Source organism: Lagenorhynchus albirostris, chromosome 1 (genome assembly GCF_949774975.1).
Source record: "Lagenorhynchus albirostris chromosome 1, mLagAlb1.1, whole genome shotgun sequence".
Taxonomy (NCBI): domain Eukaryota; kingdom Metazoa; phylum Chordata; class Mammalia; order Artiodactyla; family Delphinidae; genus Lagenorhynchus; species Lagenorhynchus albirostris.
In genome coordinates, this window is record NC_083095.1 from 192,438,901 (window position 1) to 192,452,280 (window position 13,380).

The following is a 13,380-nucleotide window of genomic DNA, read 5'->3' on the forward strand; positions in this document are numbered from 1 at the left end:
TTCATTTATTTCTGATCTGATCTTTATGATTTTTTTCCTTATGCTAACTCTGGGGTGTTTTTGTTGTTGTTGTTGTTCTTTCTCTAATTGCTTTAGATGTAAGGTTAGGTTGTTTATCTGAGATTTTTCTTGTTTCTTGAGGTAGGATTGTATTGCTATAAACTTCCCTCTTAGAACTACTTTTGCTGCATCCCATAGGTTCTGGGTCGTCATGTTTTCTTTGTCATTTGTTTCTAGGTATTGTTTTATTTCCTCTTTGCTTTCTTCAGTGATCTCTTGGTTATTTAGTAGCGTATAGTTTAGCCTCCATGTGTTTGTATTTTTTACAGTTTTTTTTCTTGTAATTGATATCTAGTCTCATAGTGTTGTGGTCGGAAAAGACACTTGATATGATTTCAGTTTTCTTAAATTTACCAAGGCTTGATTTGTGACCCAAGATATGCTCTATCCTGGAGAATGTTCCATGAGCACTTGAGAAGAAAGTGTATTCTGTTGTTTATGGATGGAATGGCCTATAAATATCAATTAAGTCCATCTTGTTTAATGTGTCATTTAAAGCTTGTGTTTTCTTATTAATTTTCATTTTGGATGATCTGTCCATTGGTGAAAGTGAGGTGTTAAAGTCCCCTACTATTATTGTGTTTCTGTCAATTTCCCCTTTTATGGCTGTTAGCATTTGCCTTATATATTGAGATGCTCCTATATTGGGTGCATAAATATTTACAATTGTTGTATCTTCTTCTTGGATTGATCCCTTGATCATTATGTAGTGTCCTTCTCTGTCTCTTGTAATAGTCTTTATTTTAAAGTCTAGTTTGTCTGATATGAGAATTGCTACTCCATCTTTCTTTTGATTTCCATTTGCATGGAATATCTTTTTCCATCCCCTCACTTTTAGTCTGTATGTGTCCCTAGGTCTGAAGTGGGTCTCTTGTGCACAGCATACGTACAGGTCTTGTTTTTGTATCCATTCAGCCAGTCTATGTCTTTTGGTTGGAGGATTTAATCCATTTACATTTAAGGTAATTATCGATATGTATATTCCTATTAACATTTTCTTAATTGTTTTGGGTTTGTTATTGTAGGTCTTTTCCTTCTCTTGTGTTTCCTGCCTAGAGAAGTTCCTTTAGCATTTGTTATAAAGCTGGTTTGGTGGTGCTGAATTCTTTTAACTTTTGCTTGTCTGTAAAGGTTTTAATTTCTCCATCAAATCTGAATGAGATCCTTGCTGGGTAGAGTCATCTTGGTTGTAGGTTCTCCCCTTTCATCACTTCGAATATGTCCTGCCACTCCCTTCTGGCTTGCAGAGTTTCTGATGAAAGATCAGCTGTTAACCTTATGGGTGTTCCCTTGTATGTTATTTGTCGCTTTTTCCTTGCTGCTTTTCATATCTTTTCTTTGTATTTAATTTTTGATAGTTTGATTAATATGTGTCTTTGTGTGTTTCTGCTTGGATTTATCCTGTATGGGACTCTCTGCACTTCCTGGGCTTGACTGACTATTTCCTTTCCCATGTTAATGAAGTTTTCAACTATAATCTCTTCAAATATTTTCTCAGACCCTTTCTTTTACTGTTCTTCTTCTGGGACCGCTATAATTCGAATGTTGGTGTGTTTAATGTTGTTGCAGAGGTCTCTGACACTGTCCTCACTTCTTTCCATTCTTTTTTCTTTATTCTGCTCTGCAGTAGCTATTTCCACTATTTTATCTTCCAGATCACTTATCCGTTCTTCTGACTCAGTTATTCTGCTATTGATTCCTTCTAGAGAATTTTTAATTTCATTTTTTGTGTTGTTCATCAATGTTTGTTTGCTCTTTAGTTCTTCTAGGTTCTTGTTAAACGTTTCTTGTATTTTCCCCATTCTATTTCCAAGTTTTTGGATCACCTTTACTATCATTATGCTGAATTCTTTTTCAGGTAGACTGCCTATTTCCTCTTCATTTGTTTGGTCTGGTAGGTTCTTACCTTGCTCCTTCGTCTGCTGTGTGTTTCTCTGTCTTCTCATTTTGCTTAACTTACTGTGTTTGGGGTCTCCTTTTCACAGGCTACAGGTTTGTAGTTCCTGTTGTTTTTGGCATCTGCCCCCAGTGGGTAAGGTTGGTTCAGTGGGTTGTGTAGGCTTCCGGGTGGAGGGGACTGGTGCCTGTGTTCTGGTGGTTGAGGCTGGATCTTGTCTTTCTGGTGGGAAGGACCGTGTCTGGTGGTATGTTTTGGGGTGTCTGTGACATTATTATGATTTTAGGCAGCCTCTCTGCTAATGGGTGGTGTTGTGTTCCTGTCTTGCTAGGTGTTGGGCATAGGGTGTCCAGCAGTGGAGCTCACTGGCTGTTGAGTGGAACTGGGTCTTAGCATTGAGACGGAGATCTCTAGGAGAACTCTCGCCAGTTGATATTACACGGGGCTGGGAGGTTTCTTGTGGTCCAATGTCCTGAACTTGGCTCTCCCACCTCAGAGGTTCAGGCCTGGTGCCCGGATGGAGCACTAAGACCCTGTCAGCCACACTGCTCAGAATCCTTGCTGAGTTCTCTCTGCCTGGCACAACTCCCTCCCCAATGTCCCGGTACGAAGGGCTGAGGTAGGGGGGAGGGGGCCTCATATGCACTATTATCCTTAAATCCCTAGAAAAAAAATAGTCATTTTTTCTCAGGCTTCAGACATTGTCCTTTCCTTTATGGATCCATCTTCTAGTATTAAGTCTTTCTGCCATATTGAGAAGATATGATCAGCTCATAAAGGTACATCTAAGGGAATATTTTTACGACCTGAAGCTTGGGATGACCTATGAGCAAGCCCAGTATGGAGGTAGGGATTGTAATTAAGAAATGACCTGGAGGTGTGATGGGAGGGCTTCTGCAGTCTGTGCTGTCTGCAACATGCCCACAGCAGCAGCCCCAGAAAGGGACAGGACAGCAAGGGAGAAAAAAGATCAAATTTGGACCTTTGATTTTTCTGCACCTTTTTGCTGTCTCTCTCAGCATCAGTGCAGAGAAGACTAGAAATGCTGCTGGCAGAATTCACATGCTCTGAACAGGCACCAGCACGAGCGTTGTGACTCGTGGCTTGTATGGGGCTAATTGTATCCGAGCGTAAGAGGCCTTTGTGGCTTCAGCTCGGGTGCTCCTGGTGAGAAGAGCCATACAGTATCCCTCTCCTCCCCCCACCCGAGCCCACTTGCCCCGGCTGAGCAGAGGCCCCAACAACCCCTGCCTTCCAGACACCTCCAGCTTCTGCAGATATGCACAGGAGCCTGGGTTTGCAGTCCAGGAGGAGTTGCTCCCTTGTGTGGCTGTTTTACTAAGGCCCCAGGGACTTGGGAGAGATGGGTGAGAGGGAAAGTCTCTGGAGGAGGTAGCTGGCCTGCCCTCTTGGCTCTGTGGGTGGGATTTCACCCTAGGATAAGAGAGGTCAAGGTCAAGAGCTGGAGTAGCCAGAAGAGGCTTTGTTGCTTGACACAAACAGTGCTGTCTCAAGGCCCACGGGACGGGAAAGCTCAGACTGGGAAGAGGGCCTTGTGCTGTAATTGACTCTAAAACCCACACAATATCACTTCCTACCTGTAATTCACATCCTTGATACACATGGAAGATGTCAGGACTTGTCCCACGAGAATATAACTTCTCAACCCAGTTGTAGTGTCAAAGGAGTGTCTATTTAGGAATAGGCTGCCAGCCCAGCACCACTTCAAAGCCTCTTGCCCTTTGCTCTCACCTCAGTGAGCTTGTGTTAAGTATGTCTATAGTTCCAGTATACCAAGAGGCACTGTCAAATACAGAACATGGCAAGTCTGGGCCCCTACCTGACTCTTGTCTACCTGGAGCTCTTGAGAGCACAGGTCTTCCCTACTGTCAATGCTAGGGTGTCAGTGTCTTCTGGACATCTAGCCAGCTGGCTGGAAACTGCTTCCCACTTCATCCCTGCCAGCCCTATTTCCTGGAGGCTGGGTCTTGTTCTTGGTTTTCGCTAGTTCTGAGAACAACCTGGCTCTGTATCTATGCTCCCACTGGCCTCGTTCCAGAGCAGGTTTGTGTCCCTTGTCCTTTAGATCAGGTTCTCCTTGTTGATAAACTGGACTGAATCTGTCCACTTTTGTTAGTTTTGGTCTTTTATTGCTAGAAAAATTCTCCCACCTTCTATTTATGATATTTTTATATCTGCTTTGTGTCTTATTGCACTGACTAGCATTTCGGAAAAAAATATTAAATAATAATGATAATAATGTGCATCACTTTTTTCTAGTTCTTAATTTTAATGGGACTACCTATAGAGTTTCACCTATTGTTTGTTATAACTTATTAATGTAATATAATAATGGATTTTGTTATATTATTCTATGCCAAGATAAATCTTGACTGATTTTGGTGAATTATTCCTTTACATACTGTTCAATGATATTTTCTGGTATTTCATTTATGAGTTGGCTTATATAAATATATTCCTAAGTGAGACTGATTTACTTTCACTTAGAGATGAAAGAGCACAACAGCATTGCTCTAAGATGATCACAGGTAGAGTGTACATACAGGCAATTCTTTGTGGAAGGGCTTATTGTGGTAGGCATCTGCTGTTTCTTCTACTTCCCCTTCATCTTGCCAGCACTCTCCTAATTTCCTCGGGAAATGCTTCCCTCAGTGTCATTTGGGAAACGATCTCCATATCACTAATTTTAGGAAGAGGCACACGGCCAAGGCCTGGCTCATCAGCTCAGTCCCCTAGTCAAAGTGATTTAATTCATGGATGGACACAGGATTCAATGGGATGAAATTCTAACACTCTTATTGAAATTGTTGGAAGAGAGAATTGCATTTTACAAGAGCTGCTGAGAGGTTAGAACATGGGAGTGGAGCTATTGGGAGCCCTGTAGCTATCATGGATAAGGAACCTGAATGGAATAGAACCCAGAACCCAGAGGAAGAAAGTAGGGCCAAGATGTGGAGCCAGAGGGCTCCTGATCAACCTGATTGAGCCAGTTACGCACAGATCTTTCTGTTACGTAAGCCAGAAGTTTCCCCTTTTAAAGAAAATTAGGCAGTATTTTAAACATATAGATCAGAGTAGTGAATAATACAGTGAAACCCAGTTTTATCAAATCTGTTAAGCATCCATACTTTAGACGTTTTTAAAGGAAAGCATTAAACATTAAAGACAGATTTGAGATACCCTGATCCCTCCTCTCAACCCAGAGACAATTACTGTCATAAATTCAGGGTTTATCATGTCCATACATGACATTATATTTTTACTACCTATCTATCCTTAAACTTTTTTACATATTTTTAAACTTCATAATTTTATCAAATTATACAGATACTTCTACAACTTGACATTTTCATTCCATGTTATGTTTTGGAGATCTAACTGTGTTATGAGATGTAGCTCTAGTTCACTTAAAGTGCTGTATTCTAAATTCCATAAAGCTATGTATTCATCATACTTTTTTTTTTTTTTTCGGTACGCGGGCCTCTCACTGTCGTGGCCTCTCCCGTTGCGGAGCACAGGCTCCGGACGCGCAGGCTCAGCAGCCATGGCTCATGGGCCCAGCCGCTCCGCGGCATGTGGGATCTTCCCGGACCGGGGCACGAACCCGTGTCCCCTGCATCGGCAGGCGGACTCTCAACCACTGCGCCACCAGGGAAGCCCTGGGCTGTATTTTTGGACACATTCAGAACATTATTGGAGTTTCTGAGATGCCTAAAACTGAAATGGAAGGGAGCTCCAGGGAGAGGTTGGGAAGTTGCAATGCTTTTCAACCCTCTAGAAACACATGGAACTTTTAAACTATCAATGCTGGACCTTACTTACCCCTCAAGAGATTCTGATGTCATTGGTTTAGGGTGGGCGTATTTTTTGTTTGTTTTGGTGGTTTGGGGAGGGTTGTAATTCTTCAGATAATTCTCACATGCTACCAGGGATGAGTTCCACTGGGGTAGAGAATTCTCTGAGTTCAAGGTCTCGTGTGCATTGAGACAGTGTAAAGTGGTGGTTTTGGTGATTCTGGGAGCAATAGCTTCACATGGAATTAGTGTGAGCTCTGCTGGGAGAGCTGTAATCACTTATCAGAATAGATAATACCCATGGAACACAAAGAAATTTGGGAGTTCTTGGGTGACTAGGAGAGAACCTCACCTAGGGAGGGCTCACGGGCTCTAGGAAATCCCAGGAAGAGGACCTGGGAGGTTTCTCTCTCCTCTTGAACCTTTAAACCACAATATTAAAACAGTCACTACATGTTCAATGACTTGTGTACAAATAATGTGAACAATTCTGCTTCATGTGGTGAACTTCTGATTGAATGCAACACAGTAATAAAACCAAGTTACTCACTGCAGTGCTCTTGGTTAGAGAGCATATGCTGGCATATACAAACCCTGTCATTAGAAAATGTTACCCTAATTGGTAGAGGGAACAAAGAGGTTTCTGGAAAGCTTGTGATGTTGTGTTTCTTGTTCTGGATGTTGGTTACACAGGAGTGTTCAGCTTATAAGAATTAATAGAGATGTACACGTATAAATTGTGTGCTTTTTTCAGTATGTATTTTATACTTCAATACAAAGTATTAAAAAAATAAAAAACCGACTAACCACTGCTTCCTTTCATGATGTGTATCAGGGTGGCTAGATATTTCTTATCAATGGGAAAACAAATGTCTGTGTTGAACTCTTCCGCTCACAGAGCTTGGGATGAGGAAAATGGGGGTGGAGTGGGGACATAGGAAAGACAGAAACTGCAAGGTCTGCCATTTCTTCAGAGCTGCACAGGGGTGAGCTCCGGAGAAGATGGATTTTCGTTTGGCAAAATGATAGATGCATCTTTGAATACGCAGAGGTGGACCCCAACCTGAGAGAGTGGAAAGCTAATTGCTCTGTAAATGAAGGGAATCTAATTTAGGGGAGAGCCAAAGGTGAAGGGACCTAGAGAATCAGGGAATAAGAGGGGATACCTGAGGGATAGGACTGATTAACCTGTGTGATGACAGATTGAAGCCTGGGGAAAAGATGACCAGAAAGAATGGGATGAATTCTGAGATGCAGTGGGCAAAGGACTTTTAAGATAAGAGGTATCTAATATTTAATGCCCAATTGTTCATGTGGCTGCAATGAAAACTCCCTCCACTGTTGCAAATCCCCACTAGCATCTGCTACCCTAGCTACACCTGCCGTCTAATATTACAAACCAGCCGCATGGAAGGGTAATGTAACTTACCAACCCAGAGAGAGTGTGGGTTGATTTGGTTATTTTAACTGGCCTGGTGCAGAACACTGCATTGAATTTTCTTTTAATGATGCTACATGCCTGCAACTTGGTGCTTTGGGGCCAGAATCTTAAATTGTAAAATGGAAAAGTGTGACACCCCATAAAAAATGACCTGGGCCCCTAAGGAGATAACTAATTCTGACACATAGATTATAGTTGCTATTTTTACCTCCAAGTATAAAAGATCAGTGTCTCACTGGCAGCTGTTATGTGGGACAAGAGCAGTTAAAACTGGAAGTCAAGATGGTAAAAGCTAGATTTCTTGGGAAAGATACTGAACATCTGTAAGTTTGTTTCCTCATCTATAAATGGAGGGAAATAACTCTCCTGTAGACATTATCCAAGATCTAAATAGAAGAATGTATTTGAAGCAAGTCCTTTAGCAAATGGCATATAGTAAATACTCAATAAATATTACCTCCTTTCCTTCTTCTACTTCCATAATATTGTATGTAGAACTATTTTGTAACTCATAAAGCCATAAAAACATTGTTGGTAAAATTAGTGGGAACTAAAATTTGTTGATTATTTGAAAAGCATATTACTTTATAAGAGAAAATTTCCAGAAGTGGAAACAGTATATTTTTTGTGTGTGTGCGGTACACGGGCCTCTCACTGTTGTGGCCTCTCCCGTTGTGGAGCACAGGCTCCGGACACGCAGGCTCAGCGGCCATGGCTCACGGGCCCAGCCGCTCCGCGGCATGTGGGATCCTCCCGGACCGGGGCACGAACTCGCGTCCCCTGCATCGGCAGGCGGACTCCCAACCACTGCGCCACCAGCAAAGCCCAGACACAGTATTTTTATGCAGTAAATTAAATTAATAGTTTTAGTACAGTGATTTTCAACCAGGATTGATTTTGCACCCCAGCAGACTTTGGCAGTGTCCGGAGGCATTTTTGGTTGTCTTAAGTGGGAGAGGTGCTACTGGTATCTAGTGAGTGGAGGCCAGGGATGCTGCTAAACATCCTGCGATGCACAGGACAGTGTCCTACAACAAGGAAATATCCAGCTCAAAATGTGGATGACACCACTGTTGAGAAACCCTGTTTTTGTGGTAAGGCAAGTGAGTCTGGTTAGTCTTGGTTTCAACTTCGTTGATGCCCACATACATATTAGCATTCCTTAAACTTAGCGCATTCCTTCCTTAGCCTGTGAACTCTCATAATGAATGGGAAAATTCCTTTCTAAATTGACCCCTATGATTATGTATTTAGACACATAAATTATGCACCTGTAATATCAATGCAAAGCTTGTGTTGTGCCCAGAAAAGTCTAGAAAACACTGCCATTAGACATTCTTCTTCACGACCCACTAAAAGATATATTTTATTTTGTAGAGTGTCACCTTTTTGTAGACCTGAACAGTGCTGCCTATCTCAAACAATACTTAGTAAACCAAATTCCACCATCCTCCACTCATTTCATGATTCAACAACGAGGATGGAGCTCTTCTTGGTAGAGAAGGTGATCGCTTCAGAGTAAGATCTGTCATTCATACCAATTCAAATCTTCATTTTAGAGATCAGAATGAGATGACTCTAAGGTAGAAAAAAATTGTTCAGAAACATTTCTATTACAGAATAGTTGTCAGGAATGTTCTTCCTGGCTATGACTATAACAGAGGGCGTAGCCATTAGGACCGCTCTGTGTAGCTTCTTCACCTCCCCTTGTCCAGGCTGACAGGGACAGAGTAAAGGGACAAAGTAGGTGATTAAATAGCGTTAATCCCACTAGCGAATCGTAAGTAGAGAGAGAAGCATGGGAGACCCTGTATAATGGTCACTCAAGAAAGCAGGCTTGCTTGGCAACAAAACCATGCAGTAGAAGCAGGAGACATGCCCTCAAACAATAAAACAATGGTGGAATGAGACCTACATCCAGCCCACTGAAGTCTGCAAGTTAATGATCCTTGAGAAGGGGCTTTTTTCTACGTGCATTAAGAGCAGAAATATAGGGGAAAGGTGACATTATACTGAAACCTGAGATTGTTTACCATATTTTAGTATAAGTTACACCTTTTTGCTCATTTCCATAGTGCCATGACAGTCTTGGTTGAGCCATATAGGGTGGAAAACTCCTCTGCCCAACATGTAGGAGGAGCTAATGACTGAAGACTCCCAGAATGAGGAAGAAGGTGGTTTTCTACCCCTCCCCACTTTTCCTTGATTATAAAAATATAGTTCACCCAGCTCTTGGGGCAGCACCCTCTTGCCTGCCCACTTGTATCTCTCACAAGCATCCTATACTATTAAATCCACTTCTTACCTCTCAATCACTTTGCCTCTCGATGAATTCTTTCTTCGTGAAGACACAAAGAACCTGAGCTTCAATAAGTCCTGAGACCAGGTGTGCGGTTTCAATCAGAAGACTGTGGGTTTGAGTCCCCTCCTAAGCCAGGATTGCGGGTTCAAGTCCCATATGAGGTGCGACTGGGTTCGAATCCCATCCTAAGAGTGTGGTTTCAAGACCACTACTGCTTCTGCCCTATCACTGGCTCAGTGACAGAGCTTGGCGGTCCAACAGCAAGACCAGAGCTGGGTCGGGGAAAAGGTTCCTAGGAAAGTGTGCTGGAACAAGCATCACGGGGTTGTCCTAGAGTAATAATGACCCTCTCCTTTACTTTGTATTTTCACAACGCTTTACTTATTGGATGCTTTTAACAACCCAATGATGTAGGCAAGGTAAGTAATTTTATCCCTAGCTTACAGATCAAAGTAACAGACCTATAAAGTTTGAGTGTCTTATTCTAGATCATGCAGCTCTTAAGTGTCTAGATCTTCCAGCTCTTACTCTAGACTTCTGTACACAAAAATTTAAAGTTTAACCTTATGGTCCTTTCCTTTCAGTTCTCTTGATTTGATTTGCTTATCCTAGTTGTGAAGGAGAACTGGAGGTACGAGGTTGGCAGAGCAGGGCCTGCAGGGTGCAGAAATGGGGCAGAAATCCTTCACCAGAGCAAATATATGTTAACTCGCTGGTGTTCTCCAAACCAGAAAAGGAGCAGCCTTACAAAAATCTTTGAGAAAATCGTTTGTTTCCTAAAAAGTCATTTTCATATCATAATCAATCATCCTGGAAAGATTTTTTAAAGTTAGCCTTTAAATAAAATAATAAATAACTTTGTTCTTGCCTAATTTTACTCCATTACTCTAATTTAAACCATATTCCTGTGATTTAATATGTTTCCCTTCAGGACGATGATTTTAAACATTTGAAGATGGCTTGTTCTAAATTAGCAATGCCATGGCCTGAATGCATAGACTTATTCCCTTCATTAACTCTCTTAGCTATTTATTCTGCCCTGAAAGGATATTTAGTCCCCTTAACTTCCTCTTACTCAATATGATTGTTTTCATAGAGAACGTACAGATCTGTCTTTCTTTCTGAGAATGTGGAGTCACACGTGTTCCAGTTATAGGAAGTCATTTTGATGAGGGTTCTTTTGTGTTCATGTGTTCAAAGGTAGTTTTAGTTTTTATTTTTTGTTTGTTTTCAGAGGGGTTAAAAGTTTCACAGTGAACTCCTAGTGCTATTTAAAGTTATGAATTGTTTTATATAGCTACAAAATTATAGGTTGTCTTTATAACTATGAAGAACAAAACCAAGAATGTAGTATTCCTGCAGCAGTGGAGAGGCCGTGAATTAAAAATATGTACTTTCTAACTTCTAGAAACACATCTCAGAGTTATCCTGTTACTCCTTTTTGCTACTGTACTTTGAAGACTCATAGCTTCAAAGATATACCAAAAGTCTGAGTAAATAGATATGATTCATTCACTACATCCATAATGAGAGAGGCTTCAGCTGGGGAAAAAACAGAACTATTCTGTTCTAGTATCATCTACCTTGTCCGTGAAAAATGTGTTGCCTGCCATATCAGTAAACAAGGGGTATTGCAGCCATCACATTACAGCCAATGACAGTGCGCCCCGAGGGAGCTCAGAATGGAAACAGGAAGCTGCCATCCAGCAGTCACCTGCTGCACGCCCCCACCCCCCACCCCCCCACCCCCCCGCATGAGAGAGCACAGGACAATTGTGCACCTCAAAGGAATGATTTCAGCGAGCCCAGACTCTTGCATCTTCCCATGAATAGAAAAGTGCTGAATTTTAACTTGAGATGTCTTGTTGTCTTTAATTGATGGTCATCCTTTGAGGTTCCAACTACCTGGTCTTTGTTGCAAAACCTCCTATATATCCTGGCTCTTCCCTTACTTCTTGAGAGTGGTCCCTCGGAGCTATGGGAGAGTCCTGTCTCCCAGGCTTGAAGTCCTCAGAATATCCATCAAATAAAACAACTCTCAACTTTTAGATTGTGCTTTCATTTTTCCAGTCAACAGCTTCTAGGAGAACACAGGGAGACAGTTTTGTTTTTTGTTTTTTGTTTTTGTGGTACGCGGGCCTCTCACTGTTGTGGCCTCTCCCGTTGCTGAGCACAGGCTCCGGACGTGCAGGCTCAGCGGCCACGGTTCACGAGCCCAGCCGCTCCGCGGCATGTGGGATCTTCCCGGACCGGGGCACGAGCCCGTGTCCCCTGCATTGGCAGGTGGACTCTCAACCACTGCGCCACCAGGGAAGCCCTAGGGAGACAGTTATTTTAAGAGTCACTATGAACTTAGAAATAGCACAGATCAAGAGGGACAAGAATGTCACCGGATGAAACTGATTTGCTTAAGTTCATCAGCTTTTTAGCATTTTAATCCTTGTCTATCTTTGAAATATGCACTGCTTTTCTTATAACTGAATGTTTCTTTTCTCATCTTCAATCCATTTTTTAAGACAGCAAAAATTTTATTGTTGCTGGCAGATGCGGCTTCAGTGAACAGTAAGTTTCTTGGGACCACATAAACCAAACCAAGAATCAATCAATCTATCTATCCTCTTTCTCTCGCTCTCTCTTTTTCTCTCCCTCTTTCACACACACACACACACACACACACACACAGTTTATTGTGAACTATTACCTACATCTAAAATGTACATGTATATTTTAACAAATACTTAAAAACCATATGCCGGTGCAACCATCACGCAGGGAAACAGAAATGTTCTAACACAGCAGCAACCCACCTGTGTAGTCTTTCCTATCCCCAACCCCTCCTTTCCATGAGAGGACACCATTTATCCAGACTTTTATGCTAATCATCTCCTGCTTTCTGTTATATTGTTATCGTACATGAATGCATCCATAAATAATGTTTACTTTTGCTTGTTTTTAAATTTCTTAAGTGGGATGATATATTTTGTCTTGCTCTTTTCTTAATTTTTAAAATAAGATGCACCTATATTGTGTGCAGCTGTAATTCATCCCATTTCATTGCTATGAATATTTTACTTCATAAAATCCCACAATTTCTTACTCCTTTCTCTCAGTGATGACCATTTGTATTGTTTCCAGTTTGGGGTAATTTTATGAACACTGTTGTGAACATTCTTGAATATGTATCCAGGACATAGCTAGGAGTGAAATTTCTGAGTCATACCTGGTAGGCATATCCTGACCCTAACCATACAGCGTTAAACCATCTCCCAAATTGTTGTACCGGTTTAAACACTCCTTCATTCTACGTGTGAGTTCTTGTAGGTCCACAGCCTTGCCAACTCTTGGTATTGTGAGACTAAAAAATTTTCAGTCATGTAGCAACTTATGTATTGCAGCCAGGAGGTTCAAGGAAAAACAAAGTTGGAAGGGAGGGGTACCATTCTAGCAACTTTTCTGGAAATTCAAAGTTTTTATCAAAAAGCTGTCTATGCTCAATCCCAGCTCACATGTTCAACCAGTGGAGCTCCACATACCATGTGTCTAGATACTTAAAAGGGATAAGTCCATTTTTAGGGCTTTCTGTCCTTTTCTCATGGTAGAAGTTCTCTAAATGTTCTGAATACTAGTTCTTGGTCAGTTGTATCGTTTTTAAAAAGTCTTCTCCCACACTGTGGCTTGTTTTTCACTTCTTTTATTTTTTATTTTAATGAAATTCTTAATTTCAATATAATTGAACTTACAAATATTTTACTTTAGGTGCTTTGTTGTTATTTCTCATGTTTAAGAAATTCTTCCCTAGATAAATAACAAGGTTCTACTATATAGCACAGGGAACTATATTTGATATCTTGTAATAACCTATAAT